Below are 17578 nucleotides of genomic sequence, written 5' to 3' on the forward strand. Positions count from 1 at the left end.
AACTTGTTCCTTTTTTATTTTATCTGCTAAACCTACCCCCTTCCCATTAGCATTCACTAGGTTAGGCATTCCTTCAGACTTCTCGGTGAAGACCGAAACAAAGAAGTCATTAAGCATCTCTGCCATTTCCAAGTTTCCTGTTACTGTTTCTCCCTCTTCACTAAGCAGTGGGCCTACCCTGTCTTTGGTCTTCCTCTTGCTTCTAATGTATGGATAAAAAGTCTTCTTGTTTCCTTTTATTCCCATAGCTAGTTTGAGCTCATTTTGTGCCTTTGCCTTTCTAATCTTGCCCCTGCATTCCTGTGTTGTTTGCCTATATTCATCCTTTGTAATCTGTCCTAGTTTCCATTTTTTATATGACTCCTTTTTATTTTTTAGATCATGCAAGATCTCGTGGTTAAGCCAAGGTGGTCTTTTGCCACATTTCTATCTTTCCTAACCGGCGGAATAGCTTGCTTTTGGGCCCTTAATAGTGTCCCTTTGAAAAACTGCCAACTCTCCTCAGTTGTTTTTCCCCTCAGTCTTGATTCCCTTGGGACCTTACCTATCAGCTCTCTGAGCTTACCAAAATCCGCGGGTATGTGAGGGCAGTGGGTGTCAATGGGTGGTGGTGTGTGTCTGGGCGGGTGTGCAGGGGCAGAGGGAGTGTCTAGGTGTGAGTGTAAGGGAAGGGTGTGAGTGTGAACGGGTGTGTGTAAGGGAAGAGTGTGTGTGAGAGTGGGTATGTGAGGGCAGGGGGTGTCAATGGGTGGTCGTGTGTGTCTGGGCCAGTGTGCAGGGGCAGAGGGTGTGTCTGGGTGGGTGTGTGAGGGCAAGGTGTGTGTGTGAGCGGGTGTGCGAGGGCGGGGGGGTCTGTGACACCATGTTCTCTGCACCACTCTGTGCTGCTCACCCACTCATTTCCTCGTGCCCCGCGCTGGTGCTGCCCCCGCAGACTGGCTCTTCGCACCCTGATCACAGCAGGGTGGGGGGCTGAGCTGGGGACTTTGCTCTGCTCATGGCTGGAAGGAGACGAAATGCCCCCTCCCCCCCCCGCCCCAGCGGGCTTGTGGGGCCAGGCCGGTCGGTCTGTCTGGCTCTGCAGCTGGGCTGGCCTGGTGGCGCCCCAGAGCATGTGCCAGGGATGGTGCTATGGGGGGGCCGGGCAGGGTCTCTCCCTGGGCAGTCAGGCCTAGCTCCCGTGTCTAACCCGCTTCCTTCTCCCAGGGAGCCGGCAGCCCCGGCGGGCCCCACCCAGGATGCACCTTGCACAGGTAGGAGCCGGGCATGGCCCTGGGCCAGCTGCACGGGGCGGGGGCGGGGGGGGGGCTCAGGGTAGGTGCAGCACAGGCAGCGTTCCAGGCCAACGGCACCTCGCCGCGCCTCTCGTGTGGGCATGTGGGGGGCTGGGGAGGGCATGTGGGACATTGGGGGGGGGCATACCAAGTATCTGCCAATTTCCCCCCCCCCAGAAGTACCAAAAATTAGTAACTTTAAAAAAACAAAATATTTTGGCATCAAAACTTGCTGCCTTTCCCCCCCCCCCCCAATCTGAATGAGCCAGGCAGGCCCAGCCCCCTGCATCGCCCCCGACCCCCAGCCCAAGTCGAAAGGGCCTTCACCAAACCCAGCGGGTTTGACCAGCTGCCCCATTGCCATGTGCGTGTCGTGCATCCCTGGGGACTGCATGGAGCCAGGTGTCACCTCCCTGCCGCCCCAGGGTGCAAAGGGCTGCCCAGCCCTGCCCTCCCCCCACCCCCAAATTCAGCCATTCCCTGCCTGTACATAAGAATGGCCACACTGGGTCAGACCAACGGTCCATTTAGCACAGTATCCTGTCTGCCAACAGTGGCCAATGCCAGGTGCCCCAAAGGGAATGAACAGAACAGGGAATCAGCAAGTGATCCATCCCCTGTCGCCCATTCCCAATTTCACAGCAGTCAGAGGTTTTAGGGACACCCAGAGCATGGGGTTGAATTCCTGACCACCTTGCCTAGTAGCCATTGATGGATCTGTCCTCCAGGAACTTAGTCTTTTATTAACCCAGTTTACATTCGGCCTTCACAACATCCTCTGGCAATGAGTTCCACTGGTTGACCGTGTGAAATATTTCCTTATGTTTGTTCTAAGCCTGCTGCCTACTAATTTCATTGGGTGATCCCTGGTTCTAGTGTTATGAGAAGGAGTAAATAATACTTCCCTACTCACTTTCTCCACACCAGTCATGATATTATAGACCTCAATCATATCCCCCCCCCCAGTCGTCTCTTTTCCAAGCTGAAAAGTCCCAGTTTTATTAATCTCTCCTCATACAGAAGAAGTTCCAAACCCCTAATCATTTTTGTTGCCTTTTCTGAACCCTTTCCAATTCCAATATATCTTTTTTGAAATGGGATGACCAGAACTGCACACAGTATTCAAGATGTGGGCGTACCATGGATTTATATAGAGGCAATATGATATTTTCTGTCTTATTATCTCTCCCTTTCTTAATGATGCCCAACATTCTGTTCGTTTTTTTGACTGCCGCTGCACATTGAGTGGATGTTTTCAGAGAACTCTCCACAATGACTCCAAGATCTCTTTTTTAAGTGGTAACAGCTAATATATGTATAGTTGGGATTATGTTTTCCAATGTGCATTATTTTGCATTTATCAACATTGAATTTCATCTGCCATTTTGTTGCCCAGTCACCCAGTTTTGAGAGATCCTTTTGTAGCTCTTCGCAGCCTGCCTGGGACTTAACTATCTTGAGTAGTTTTGTATCATCTGCAAATTTTGCCACCTCACTGTTTACCCCTTTCTCCAGATCATTTACGAATTGTTTGAACAGCAGGGGTCCCAGTACAGATCCCTAGGGGGCCCTGCTATTTATCTCTCTCCACTGTGAAAACTGTCCATTTTTCCTACCCTTTGTTTCCTGCCTTTTAACCAGTTAGTGATCCCTGAGAGAACCTTCCTCTTATCCCATGACAGCTTCCTTTGCTTAAGAGCCTTTGGTGAGAGACCTTGTCAGAGGCTTTCTCAAAATCCAAGTACGCTGTATCGACCCTGGTCCACATGGTTGACCCCTCAATGAATTATAATAGCTTGGTGAGGCGTGATTTCCCTTCACAAGAACCATGTTGACTCTTCCCCCAACAAATCACGTTCATCTCTGTGTCTGATCATTCCATTCTTTGCTAAAGCTTCAACCAATTTGCCCGGTACTGAAGTCAGGCTTACCGGCCTGTAATTGCCGGGATCGCCTCTGGAGCCTTTTTAAAAAGTCATTTGTTACTTTAGCTATCCACCAGTCACCGGGTACAGAAGCTGATTTAAATGATAGGTTACAAACCACAGTTCGTAGTTCTGCAATTTCACATTTGAGTTTCTTCAGAACTCTTGGGTGATACCACCAGGTCCTGGTGACTTGTTGCGGTTTAATTTATCCATTTGTTCCAAAACCTCCTCTTCTGACACCTCAGTCTGGGGCAGTGCCTCAGATTTGTTACCTAAAGAATGGCTCAGGTGTGGGATTCTCCCCCCCATGCTCTGCAGTGGAGACGGATGCAAAGAATTCATTCAGCTTCTCCGCAATGGCCTTGTCTTCCCTGAGTGCTCCGCTAGCACCTCCAGCGGCCAGGGGCCCCACTGATAGCTTGCCAGGCTTCCTGCTTCTGATGGACTTACGAAATTTTCGGCTGTTAGTTTTTGTGTCTTTAGCTCGATGCTCATCACTTGCTTTCTTGGCCTCGTTACACTTACACACGTGCCTTCCCGGAGTCCATGCTCCTTTCTCTTTTCCTCGCCAGGAGGACGGGAGAGCGTAGGGAGAGCTCAGCCTCGTGTGGCCGATACCTGCGCTCCCTGCCAGGCAGCGGCTCACGCCAATGGGCTGCCTCCTGCCCAGGCCCTGCCCCAGCCTGGGCTCAGCTCCGCTGTGTCTCCAGCAGAGAAGCCGGACAGCTGCACCTACGCAGATCTGACCTTCCCCAGCGCTGGGGCCGGCAGGAGAGGTGAGTGGACGAGCCGGGCTGGGGAAGGATCCCAGACTATCTCTGCTCCGTGCCAGGCTGCAGGGGATGGTTCCCCACCCAGCCCCACAGCCCCGTGCTCCATAGGACACAGCCCCCCAGCCCAGCCTGCTCCTCCTGCGGCCCCAGACCAGGGCGTGCTGCAGCGGTGCTGACCTGGCACCGGCCCCATGCCCTGCACACCCCTCCCCTGGCTGTATCAGCGCTGGCCCCTCCTGACCCAGCCATGCGCTATCTGTGCCCACGGCCCACGCCCAGAGCACGATCCCTCGCTAGGCCAGGGCTGGCAGACACTGGCATGGAGCTGAGCGTGGGGCTGGGTGTCGGAGGGGATCCCGCCTCCCCTGCGGTGCCGGGGCCCAGGCCCTGTGAGCGCGGGGGGCCGGAGGCGCAGCAGCTGGCAAGGCAGTGTTTGCTTCTCCCACAGTGGGGCCCAGGTGGGGGCTCATTGGGGCAGCATGGGGGGGGCACCCAGAGGGGGGCAGGGTGTGTGGGGCCTTTCCCTGGCGCCCGTCCTGCTAACCGCGACTCCTCTGCCTCAGGTCCCCAGCCCGCAGCCCAGAGCCCCCCAGCGCCAGCAGAAGGTAAGTGGCGCTTCTGGCCACGGTGGACTGGCCTGATGGGGACGCCCGGAGACGAGTGTCCCCCGGGGGGAGAGCCCGGCCAGCGGCCTGGGTCACGCTGAGCCACCCCCAGGGCCCCACTGCAGGAGAGTCGCTGGTTTCCTGTGGCCCTGCTGGGCACCGCCCACTCGCCACGCGTTACCAGCGGGAGCTCTGCCCACCATCCGAACGACCCCACACCCCATGGGGGGAAGGGACACCCACCGCCACCAGGGCCGGCTCCAGGCGCCAGCCGAACAAGCTGGTGCTTGGGGCGGCAGCTTGGAGGAGGCGGCATTCGGCCCAAACCTAGGGCGGCACGGCCGCTTTTTGTTGTTGTTGTTCCGCTCTGGCCGCCCTGTAGGGGGCGGTAGCGCGGGGGACGGACACGCCCTGCAGCAAGCCCGGCAGGGTAGCCCGTGTCCTTCGCTCCCACCCGACCACGGTGCAGAGCCCTCCCGGCAGGGGGCACGGTGGGAGGGGCCGCGCGGCAGTGCCCCGCTGAAGCCCTGGCTGCCCCCCTTCTCTCTCTCCCCCCAGATCCCTCCCCCACCCCCCGCTAGCCGGGGCACGTCCGCAGGGCAGGGAGTCCCCCTGCACCCTGGCTCCGGCCGCGCCGCAGGTTTTTTTTGCTTTGCCGTTCTGGCCGCCCCGTTGTTTTTTTGTTGTTTTTTTTTGCTTGGGGCGGCCAAAAAGCCAGAGCCGGCCCTGACCGCCATGGCCTGACAGACGCCTCCTTCCCCACACCACAGGCCTGGTGGGAGGCAGCCCCAGCGAGTCACCCCACGGGGTCGGGGGAAGCTGTGGTTCAGGGTTGCTGTGTGCTTATTAAACACCAGAGGCGGCTGGGTGAGGGATCCCTGCATAAACAACCCCTGTGCCCCACCCCAGAGGGGCCGCATCTCCGCACTGAGGGGTCCCTGTATAAACAGCCCCTGGTGTCCCACCCCAGAGGGGCCGCATCTCCGCACCGGGCGAGTGGTCCCTGCATAAACAGCCCCTGGTGTCCCACCCCAGAGGGGCCGCATCTCCGCACCGGGTGAGGGGTCCCTGTATAAACAGCCTGTGTCCCACCCCAGAGGGGCCGCATCTCCGCCGTGGGTGAGGAGTCCTTGTGTAAGCCTCCCTGGTGCCCCCACCCCAGAGGCAGGCGCATCTCTGTGCCAGGCGGGTCCCTGTATAAGCAGCCCTGGTGCCCTCACCCCAGCATTGGGCGAGGGGTCCCAGGACCCTTTTCTAACTCATTCAGGTCTCTCTGCAGAGGTCACCTATTCTGAGCTGACGCCATACAGGGGACCCAGGTGAGCTGTCCATCCCGGCACCCTCCCTGCCCCGTTCCCTCTGGAGTCACCGCACAAGGCACTGGAGCCCGGAGCAACCCACCTCAGCGAAGCGACACTCAGCAGCCTTTCCTGGGGCTGTGAGCGCAGCTACCCTCCCTCCCTGACATGTTCTTCTGTCCCAGACACGGGCCAGCTACAGCGCTTGCTTCTGCACCAGCTGTGTTCAGCATCAGGTCCTTTGCTCTGCCAGGGATCGCTGAGGGTAGCTGCAATAAGGTGTGATGCACACCGCCACTTACTGACTGGACAGTACAACGCAGTTTAGCATCCGCTCACATCTCCTCCTTCCAGTTCTACGTTCCTCTCATTCACCGTAGTTACAGGATCGCGCTGTCTGTGAAGTTCAGGACGGATCAGTCTGTGAAGCGTCTCTGAATCGTCCTGGTTCTCTGATTCCATGACTCGAACACATGGCGGCTCGCTCGGCAGGCTGTCCATTAGTTACAGTGAGCGGCTGTGGCCGGTTTGGAATCCTTGTTCTGCATCCGCCATCTGCTGTGCTGACTGTTCTTTCTGCGGAACAAACTGCAGCGGTCGACGGTTCCTGTTGGACTCTGCACTTGGGCCTTGGTCTCACATGAGCTGGGCACTGAATTCTCTGTCTTTACGGCAGCTGGAGTTGCCCATCCGTTTTCCCCATCCCGTTTGACATGGACACAGCCACTAGGTGCTAGACCCGGCAGCTCTGTAACTGAATGATGTGTGTTGTAACGTGTTCGTAAGTCCTTCTAGCCTTTTTAGCCGATTTGGCTGCTCTCTGCATGTCTGGTCACTTCAGAGATAGATTCCCCCCCTCACCGAAAAAAGCTGGAACGTTGTCTTCCTATCAGGAGTTGTGCTATTGGTGTTGATCTGTAACTCAGAGGAGCAAGGAGTGCATCTTCCTGCTGCAGGGTTTTCTTGGCTGTCTGTCCAGCTCTCTCAGCCTCTCCAGTCGCTTGTGAAGAATGTGGGCTGCTAGTAACAAGATCAAAATCCTATTTTGTTCCAAATGACTTAGATCCCGCTGCAGTGCACTGTGGCCTGTTGTCCGTCACAAGTTGTTCTGGAATATCGAATGAGCACAAGTGCACTTCAATGTCAGCAACCGTGACATGGGATGTCTTTCAAGTACATTATTTCCATATACCTGGAAAAACAGGCCACTATGACCAGATAGGGATGTCCTCTGAACTTGCATAATCCGCAGCTAGTCTCTTCCAAGGTCTCTCGGGTAGGGATGTTTGTACACGCTGTGGTTCATTGTCTCTTAGCGGTGATTTGTACTGGGTCTCCTTTCAAAAATCCAATCTCATCAAATCCTCCATCAAGTTCTTCCACCTTTCTCACTAGGCCCATCATGGCTGCCGCGTTGCGGCTGAGAAGGTTGTTGGGCTTTGATCCCTTGACCACATGCACCGTGAATGTGCCGCCTTTGTCTCTAAGGTGAAGTGGCCCCTGCAGAACACCCCAGGGCTAGTCAGAGCTGGGCCAGGAGATGTCAGCTCTGGGAAGGTTGAAGGTGATTGTAAGTCCCTTCTCAGAGGAGTGTGACATCAGCTCCTGAGTCACTTTTAAAGTCAATAGTCTTGCCAGGAATATTCAGGTTCACTCTCCAGGCAGGCTCAGCGTCATCACAAGTGATAGATCCCAGAAACAACAGCTCTGGATTGCCAGTAATACCAGCCAACTCCCCGACGGCTTTGGTGCAGCAAACAGCTGCAGAACGTCCATATTCCATGCTTTTATTACACCGGGTGCCTGTGGCTGGACATGCATCATCACTTGGGATGGGATGTTTTCCACCCCTTTTGCACGTAGGCTGGAATTTGTCCCTCTTAGCAGGGAGTTCTCGCTCCTTACTCGGGGGGTTTATAATAACTTTTAACACTGAAGTGCTTTTTATAGCTTTTAAGCTAGTTTCAGGTGTTTCAAGTCGCTCCGACCTTTTGTTCTGTTGTTGGACTAGTTCAGACGGCTTTGCTGTCTTGTTTTGTGTGTAGGGTTAAATCCCTGTTCAGCTGTAGCTGCTGTGAACGGTTTTTATCTGTTAACCCAGGAACCAGCCTGTCTCCGATATTTTCATGTTTTGCTTTTCCCAAATCAGTTTTCAGCCAATGCTTGCAGAGCTCTTATAAAACTGTCAACATTTCCCCCGATCCTTGAAGCCTGTGGTGAAAATACTGTGATGGGTTGGATCACAGAAACCCCCTTGGGAGCTGCCACCCGATGTGCAAAGACTACCCCTGCTTCTGTTTTCCCTGCCAGCTCAGGACTCCAGCCCCGTCTTGCTGAGCCAGACACTCCCGTCTGCTCCAACAAAGACCCAGAGTCTGAATCATTTGCCCCAAAGCTGCAAGTTTACCTGAAAACAGCTCACAGAAGTGTGCTTGTCTTTAGCACTCAGATGCCCAACTCCCAATGGGGTCTAAACCCAGATAAATCCGTTTTACCCTGTATAAAGCTTATGCAGGGTAAACTCATAAATTGTTCGCCCTCTAGAACACTGATAGAGAGATATGCACAGTTGTTTGCTCCCCCAGGTATTAATACATCCTCTGAGTGATTTTATTAAATACAGAAAGTAGGATTTAAGTGGTTCCAAGTAGTAACAGACAGAATAAAGTAAGTCACCAAGTAAAATAAAATAAAATGCGCAAATCTATGCCTAATCAAACTAAATACAGATAATTTCCTCACCAGTTCCAGAGCACTCCCTTTTACAGGCTAATCTCCTTTTAGCCTGGGTCCAGCAATCACTCACACCCCCTGTAGTTACTGTCGTTTGTTCCAGTTCCCTTCAAGTATCCTGGGGGGGTGGAGAGGCTCCTTCCTTAGCCAGCTGAAGACCCCATGGAGGGGTCTCCCACGGGTTTAAATAGACTCTCTCTTGTGGGTGGAGACCCCCCTCCTCCCTCCTATGCAAAGTCCAGCTCCAAGATGGAGTTCTGGAGTCACCTGGGCAAGTCACATGCCCCTGCATGACTCAGTCTTTACAGGCCGAAGCCATTGTCCACATGGTATCTTGCATGTCTCCAGGAAGACTTCTCATGTGGATTGGAGCATTCCAAGATGCATTGTTCCCCAAGTGCTTCCTGATCGGGTCCTTAACCTGGCGAATTCCTTCCTAAAGAAGCTGACCAAATGCCTCCCAAAGCTTACTTAGAAACCAAGCCAGCATACAGCCCATATTCTTAACCTCAAGTAGAAAATGATCTATATGTACAAATCGGATGAATAGATATAGTAGACCAGAACCTTGACGGAGATATGTTACATGGCACAGGCAGCACAAAACATATTCCAGTTATGTCATACATACATTTATAAGCACCCCCCCATAAAGCCTTATGGGGTACACTGTCACACCCTCCCCCTGAACTTACTGCCAGAGACTTGGACACTGTCCATGGCGGAGGCAGTACCTGTAAAATTTCTGTTTGTTTCTGGTCACACTTCCTTTCAGTACCTTGAAACCATATGATGTTACTCCTAGGGGTTCCTAGCCCATTTTGGGGTTCCTGGTCCCCAGATGCTTGCAAACAGGTTGGGATGTAGTATTGCTAATGGAATGCAGGCAGCAACACCCGTTAAAGTGGAGGTGTCTTGGCATTTAGCCACCAATGTCATGAGGCGGCGTGCCTCAGTTTCCCCTTCTACACAGCAGCATGGGCCTGTTATGCGTTTGCTGCTTTTTACAGGTCTGGGCTGTAAAGTAACATGCTGGTGGGGCTGTCTTGTCACCATTCCCAGCATGTATAACAGCTTATTCCACAAATTAGGTGTGTCCCACATCTTTAAAGGGTTTACCACTAGTGTGAATTCTTTTGTTTTATCCCATAGGTGAATTAGCAAAAGACACAAGGTTAACAGCAAATCTACAGTGGACAGGCTTCGTTCACTCAATTTGACTTGTTTAGCATCCATTGCATTTTCCCAGTTCTCTGTGCCCTCTGGTAGACCCTCTGATGCAGATTCCTCTGCCTCTTTGGGGAAGACTTCTAGTTCGGGCATGTGCTTGGGTCTTTGGCCAGGAATGGGTGTACTACAACCATGCCTGCCCTCGGCCCCTCCCTCTGGAGTTTCTCTGGGCTGGGCCCCCCTCCCTTGTGAAGTTCCTCCCATGCAGAGATTCTCCGCCCCCCCCCCTTGGAGAGAGAGTTTTATCTCTTGCAAGTGTAGCAAGAACAACATCTTTCCCCAGGGTGCTCTGGTCCCCTTTGGGCACCCCACTTTCTGTTCTCAACATGTCAGCTGGATGGACCCCCTCATCCCGGAGCCCCGACCCCCAGGTTTCCCTTAAAACCTGATCCCCAGGAGAGGGGGCTGGCATTTCGAATGCAGACTTTTCACCCTCCTCCTGGGAAAGCCCCTCCCTACAAAAGGTGGGCGGACTCTCTGACCCCCCCCCACCCCCGACCTTCCATCTGGGCTTCCCTCTTTGGGCTCCCCTCTGGGTCCGACACTCTTGTGTCCCCTGAAAGGGAAGGTGATCCTGCCCCAGCTGTGGACTCACAGCTACCAGCTACGACAGACCCATCACTGACCAGCAAAATCCCCCCCCTTCCACTCGGGTTGGGCTGGCACTCAGCTACAGAGTCCTTGGGGCCTGTTCCCACCACAGCGGTCCCCAGGACCCCAACTTCCACCTTTGGGACACACGCCTCTGTGCACCCCAGGGCAGGCCCAGCCCCTGCTGACCTGCAACTTCCTGGCAGTCAGCAGCTGTGGTGGCCTCCTTGCTACAAGGTGGTACATCCCCCTCCCCCGGGGAGATGATTACAGGACAGGAGCTATAGCCCCGGGGCTATAGGAACCGGCTACAACCAGCCCTGCCCCCGAAGCTGCATCCTTTACTGCTGCCGAGGAATCTAAGACAGGTTTCAGAGTAGCAGCCGTGTTAGTCTGTATCCGCAAAAAGAACAGGAGTACTTGTGGCACCTTAGAGACTAACAAATTTATTAGAGCATAAGCTTTCGTGGACTACAGCCCACTTCTTCGGAGGAATCTAAGAGACACTCTCCTATTCCCCCAGCAGTCCGTGTGACTTCGCCCCCCCCTCTGGGGCTTTTAGCACAAGATTCCTTCTCACTGCTCACCAACCCTGGGACAGATTCTGCCACACTGAAGAAATCATTCCCCAGTAGAAACGGTGCAAAATTGTGTGCCACCGTGGCAACAGTCAGCTCAGCCTGCAAATCCCGAGTTTGCATGTGTACTTTAGCTAAAGGTGCTAGGACTTTGTAACCCCCGACCAGCTCTAATTCTGCCATTTTACCTGGCAACAGATCCTTCTCCTGGATTAGGTCCCTCCTGACCACAGAAATCTCAGCACCCGTGTCCCTTAATCCAAGAAGCATCTGACCATTCAATTTAACAGCATGCATATGCTCATTGCTTGGTTGTGTGGAAGCAAGCTTTACAAATCCTGTGTGGAAAGAGGCCACAGCCTGGCTCTGAGAAGCCGCAGCGTCACTCAGTAAGGGACACTTATTCCTCAGGTGCTCAGTGGACTTACAATGATAGCACCTCTTGGGCTCCTCTGCTTGCACAGGAAATTTGGGACGAGTACCAGGGGAATGGGGGGGTGACCGCCCAGCCTCCTTTTTCCCAGACCCAGGGGTAAAACGGTGATTCTGCTTTCCCCCAACCTTATACCCTTCTGCCAGTGGTTTGTGTTTGATTGCAGCTTGTACTTGTTCATAAGAGTCTGCATACCCAGCTAATTCACCCACTGCATTTACCTTTTTGTCCCACAAATACTGTTTTACCTCATCGCTGCACATATTCAGGAAATGTTCCTGAGTAACTAGATCACACATCCCTTCAAAGCTGGTAATGCCTCTCCCCCGCACCCATTTATCTACCAAATCTCTCATTTCATTGGCATAAGCCACATTACTTAATCCAGATCCCCTCTTAAGGCCCCTGTAGGTTTCAGGTGTAACCTGAAACTGTTTCAAAACCAGTTCCTTAAATTTACCATAGTTTGAAGCATCATCAATAGGCATCTTATTGAATATGTCCAGAGCTCTGCCAGTCAATTTTGCTATCAATGTGGTCATCCTCTGATCTTCAGGGATGGCATGGAGGGGGCACAGTCTCTCAAAGGTGATGAAATATTCGGCGATATCGCTGGACTCGTCATACTGTGGACATAGCCGCTCCCATTTGTGGATTTTTGGGGAAGTGGAGCCAGCAGGGGGAGGGTTTTGTCTCCTCGACTCCATAACAGCCAGTTCATGCTTCTGGGCCTCCCTCTGGGCCTCCATAGCCCTCTCGTGGGCAGCTGTCTCTGCCTTCGCCGCCGCTCGCGCCCTCGCTGCCTCCCTTGCTGCCTCTGCCTCCACTCTCGCTGCCGCCCTCGCTGCCTCTGCCTCCGCCCTCGCTGCCTCGACCTCCATAGCTCTCTTGTGGGCAGCCTCTTCCCTTGCATGTTCTGCCTCCAGGGCACTAATTTCTAATTGTCTTAGTTCCAGCCGTCTCTTATGTTCATTTTCTCTCTCTTTTGCTTCCAGCCTGGCCAGCTTTAGTTTATTAGCAGCATCACTAGTACTCATTGTCCTGCTCTCTTGTGCTGAGCCACAACCCCTCTGCAGTTCACTGAAACTGAGATGCACTCAGCTCAGGGGATTCTTAGTTAACAGAGACTTTCACAGTGCCCAGCGTTCAGCTTTTCTGGGCAATTTGTACCCTGTGCAGTTTTAGTTTCTTCTGATCTTCCGTCTTACTTATTTTGCTTCCTTTTCTGTCCCTTCTTCCCTTGCCCAAAATAAGCAAACAGAAAATAACAAACCAGTAACCACTTTGTCTCTTCTCCAGCCACCACACTTCAAACTCACTTAAAATCACTACCAGTATCTCAAAGCAATCAGCTGTGCACAGACCCTGCTCGACTACGCCACTGTGACGGGTTGGATCACAGAAACCCCCTTGGGAGCTGCCACCCGATGTGCAAAGACTACCCCTGCTTCTGTTTTCCATGCCAGCTCAGGACTCCAGCACCCTGTCTTGCTGAGCCAGACACTCCCGTCTGCTCCAACACAGACCCAGGGTCTGAATCACTTGCCCCAAAGCTGCAAGTTACCTGAAAACAGCTCACAGAAGTGTGCTTGTCTTTAGCACTCAGATGCCCAACTCCCAATGGGGTCTAAACCCAGATAAATCCGTTTGCCCTGGATAAAGCTTATGCAGGGCAAACTCATAAATTGTTCGCTCTCTATAACACTGATAGAGAGATATGGACAGCTGTTTGCTCCCCCAGGTATTAATACATACTCTGAGTAAATTACTAAATAAAAAGTGATTTTATTAAATACAGACAGTAGGATTTAAGTGGTTCCAAGTAGTAACAGACAGAACAAAGTAAGTCACCAAGTAAAATAAAATAAAATGCGCAATCTGGGACCATATAGATCATTGTTGCAACCAAGGTCCTGTAGTGGCACCAAATCTTGTATAAAGGGTGTCAAATGGGGTGTCTAAGACAAGGTTATGGTTTACTGGTTATGATTATGCTGTCTATATGTGTGTATCAATTGTGTAGTTGAAGTTATGAGTATTGGCTCTATACTGTCTGTACTTCAAACTTATGCTATGCTTCTGGGGGACATCCCAGACAAGCTGAGATTAGCTCTGCCTAGCCTGCTTGATGGCCCATTAAGGACCATCAGCTATACAATGGACCCATTGAGAGAAGGCAAATATGCCTTGAGACTCAGCAAAGTATGCAGGGACTGGCCCATGTGACTCCAGACTCCATTTTGCTGTAATTTTCCACAGTAAGAACAAAGAGATGTTCTTACACCTGGAAAAGACTATATAAGGCTGATGCCTCATCTCCAACTTGTCTTCAATCCTGCTTCTTACCTCTGGAGGAACTTTGCTACAAGCTGAAGCTTTGAACAAAGGACTGAGGACCCATCCCAGCGGGGGATGTATTCCAGAGACTTGATTTGAACCTGCAGTTTATTTTATCGCTGCTGCAAGCCTGAACCAAGAACTTTGCCATTACTGTATGTAATTGATTCCATTTAACCAATTCTAACTCTCATCTCTATCTTTTTCCTTTTGTGAATAAACCTTTAGATTTTAGATTCTAAAGGATTGGCAACAGCGTGATTTGTGGGTAAGATCTGATTTGTATATTGACCTGGGTCTGGGGCTTGGTCCTTTGGGATCAGGAGAGCCTTTTTCTTTTACTGGGGTATTGGTTTTCATAACCATGTGTCCCCATAACGAGTGGCACTGGTGGTAATACTGGGAAACTGGAGTGTCTAAGGAGATTGCTTGTGAGACTTGCGGTTAGCCAGTGGGGTGAGACCGAAGTCCTCCTAGTCTGGCTGGTTTGGTTTGCCTTAGAGGTGGAAAAAACCCCATCCTTGGGCTGTAACTGCCCTGTTTGAGCAATTTGTCCTGAGTTGGCACTCTCAGTCGGGTTCCGCCAGAACCGCATTGTCACACCAGCGTTCAGCTTTTCTGGGCAATTTGTACCCTGTGCAGTTTTAGTTTCTTCTGATCTTCTGTCTTACTTATTTTGCTTCCTTTTCTGTCCCTACTTCCCTTGCCCGAAATAAGCAAACAGAAAATAACAAACCAGTAACCACTTTGTCTCTTCTCCAGCAACCACACTTAAAACTCACTTAAAATCACTACCAGTATCTCAAAGCAATCAGCTGCGCACAGACCCTGCTCAACTACTCCACTGTGACAGGTTGGATCACAGAAACCCCCTTGGGAGCTGCCACTTGATGTGCAAAAGACTACCCCTGCTTCTGTTTTCCCTGCCAGCTCAGGACTCCAGCCCCGTCTTGCTGAGCCAGACACTCCCATCTGCTCCAACACAGACCCAGGGTCTGAATCACTTGTCCCAAAGCTGCAAGTTACCTGAAAACAGCTCCCAGAAGTGTGCTTGTCTTTAGCACTCAGATGCCCAACTCCCAATGGGGTCTAAACCCAAATAAATCCGTTTTACCCTGTATAAAGCTTATGCAGGGCAAACTCATAAATTGTTCGCCCTCTAGAACACTGATAGAGAGATATGCACAGTTGTTTGCTCCCCCAGGTATTAATACATACTCTGAGTAAATTACTAAATAAAAAGTGATTTTATTAAATACAGACAGTAGGATTTAAGTGGTTCCAAGTAGTAACAGACAGAACAAAGTAAGTCACCAAGCAAAATAAAATAAAATGCGCAAATCTATGTCTTATCAAACTAAATACAGATAATTTCCTCACCAGTTCCAGAGCACTCCCTTTTACAGACTAATCTCCTTTTAGCCTGGGTCCAGCAATCACTCACACCCCCTGTAGTTACTGTCATTTGTTTCAGTTCCCTTCAAGTATCCTGGGGGGATGGAGAGGCTCCTTCCTTAGCCAGCTGAAGACCAAAATGGAGGGGTCTCCCATGGGTTTAAATAGACTCTCTCTTGTGGGTGGAGACCCCCCTCCTCCCTCCTATGCAAAGTCCAGCTCCAAGATGGAGTTCTGGAGTCACCTGGGCAAGTCACATGTCCCTGCATGACTCAGTCTTTACAGGCCGAAGCCATTGTCCACATGGTATCTTGCATGTCTCCAGGAAGACTTCTTATGTGGATTGGAGCATTCCAAGATGCATTGTTCCCCAAGTGTTTCCTGATCAGGTACTTAACCTTGCGAATTCCTTCCTACAGAAGCTGACCAAATGCCTCACAAAGCTTACTTAGAAACCAAGCCAGCATACAGCCCATATTCTTAAGCTCGAGTAGAAAATGATATATATGTACCAATAGGATGAATAGATATAGTAGATCATAACCTTTACGGAGATATGTTACATGGCACAGGCAGCACAAAACATATTCCAGTTATGTCATACATACATTTATAAACACCCCCCCCATAAAGCCTTATGGGGTACACTGTCACACATACTCTTTCATAGACCACATTTCTCTGCAGTATAAAGTATGAATCAAACATAGCAGGAATCTTTTCATAGTCATCTTTGTAACTGTCTTCAGTAAAGTCAAAGGATTTAAAGACGTCCTTTGCAGGCTTCCCCATAGCATAAATTTTAAAAGATACCTGTATATCTTCAAAAGAACAGGAGTACTTGTGGCACCTTAGAGACTAACAAATTTATTAGAGCATAAGCTTTCGTGGGCTACAGCCCACTTCTTCGGATGCAAACCAAGTGGGCTGTAGTCCACGAAAGCTTATGCTCTAATAAATTTGTTAGTCTCTAAGGTGCCATAAGTCCTCCTGTTCTTTTTACGGATACAGACTAACACGGCTGCTACTCTGAAACCTGTCTATCTTCAGTGTTTTGGTGGAGTTTGTTTGCAGTTCAGAATCTTGCAATATATGGCATCCAGTCTGTCCATTGGGAAGGTTTGTCAAAGCTGAAGTTCTGGAGCACTGAAAAGTGGCCTGTTGATGAGATCCTGCAACCTTTGTTCCTGTTCTTAGTTTACTCCTGACACCACGCCATGTTCCTCTGTCCCAGATACCGGCTGGCGACAGGGCTTCCCTACAGACCAGATGTGTTAGTCTGTATCCGCAAAAAGAAGAACAGGAGTACTTGTGGCACCTTAGAGACTAACAAATTTATTAGAGCATAAGCTTTCGTGGACTACAGCCCACTTCTTCGGATGCATATAGCTGTGTTCCTCATGAGATCCTTTAATGCCTGGCCAGGTAAGGCTGAGCATCATTTAAATAAGGCATTATATACACAGCACCACCTGGTGGCTGAACACTATAATGCAGTTTAGCATCCTATTTCACTCCTGCGACCAAAACACCCTTGTATTCACACCCTGCACACCACTGTGAACATCTGCGTATGACATATACCTTGGGGGTAGCATTTGAAAACCAATAACCTGCTGGTCAATAATATCATGGAGAAATGTCTGTAGCACCAGTATATGAATTCCCCTTGTACGATGTTATTAGCACATGTTCAAACCAGGCCGCCCTGCCAAGGCAAAGGTTGTCAAACTGGCCTATCCCCGACGAAGGAATGTGTGTTTACCGCCATTGACATATGTAGTGAACAGGGTCTTCCAGACAGCAGGGGTAGGAGAGGGCTGGGAACGGAACAATCTGCATTTCAGCAAACTCAAGTAAGGGAAGAAATAGTACAGAGCTCCCTTCCCCACCAGACTCCATGTTGCCTTCCTCACAGCTTGAATGAACTTTACTTTGAGGGTAACCTGCAGAAGAATCCACTTCATAGGTTCACTGAATGATAAAAGCAGGAGGCAGAGAACCCCCAGTTCTCTCTCTTTCACCTAAGAAGAAAAAGGCCCCAGCACTTTTGGTTTCCTGGGAGAGATCTGGAGTGAGGAGCAGGTCCATCACCATCTTCCTGGAAGACGGCGGGGGGGAGGGGGGGGAACCAGCTTAAACAAAGCCTGGAGCCAAAACTTGCTAGGTTACGTTTCAGACTGTCAGATGCATGTTTTCACTTTTATTTGCTGGTAACCATCTCTAACTTTAGCTCTTAGACTTGAATTCACTTCAGATCCTGTCTTCTTTTGTTTTGTTTTGAATCCAAACCAGCCCGGTGCTGTGTTTGAACTGAACTGTTTGGTAGTTCCAGTTAAAGTAATTGTCATATACATACAGATAAGGGTACCATAAAATCCCTCCTGGGTAGCTGTACTGAAT

At 51.0% G+C, this 17578-nt stretch overlaps 1 long non-coding RNA gene across 1 annotated transcript; it reads left to right on the forward strand.

Moving 5' to 3' along the window:
- Positions 1 to 1016: 1016 nt before the first annotated feature.
- Positions 1017 to 14023, forward strand: LOC103307243 (uncharacterized). The gene is made up of 4 exons (XR_010602061.1): positions 1017 to 1253; positions 3778 to 3978; positions 4539 to 4580; positions 5860 to 14023. It is a non-coding gene; the product is annotated as an uncharacterized LOC103307243 (long non-coding RNA).
- Positions 14024 to 17578: the final 3555 nt, after the last annotated feature.

Source organism: Chrysemys picta, chromosome 6 (assembly GCF_011386835.1).
Source record: "Chrysemys picta bellii isolate R12L10 chromosome 6, ASM1138683v2, whole genome shotgun sequence".
In the NCBI taxonomy this organism is placed as follows: Eukaryota; Metazoa; Chordata; order Testudines; family Emydidae; genus Chrysemys; species Chrysemys picta.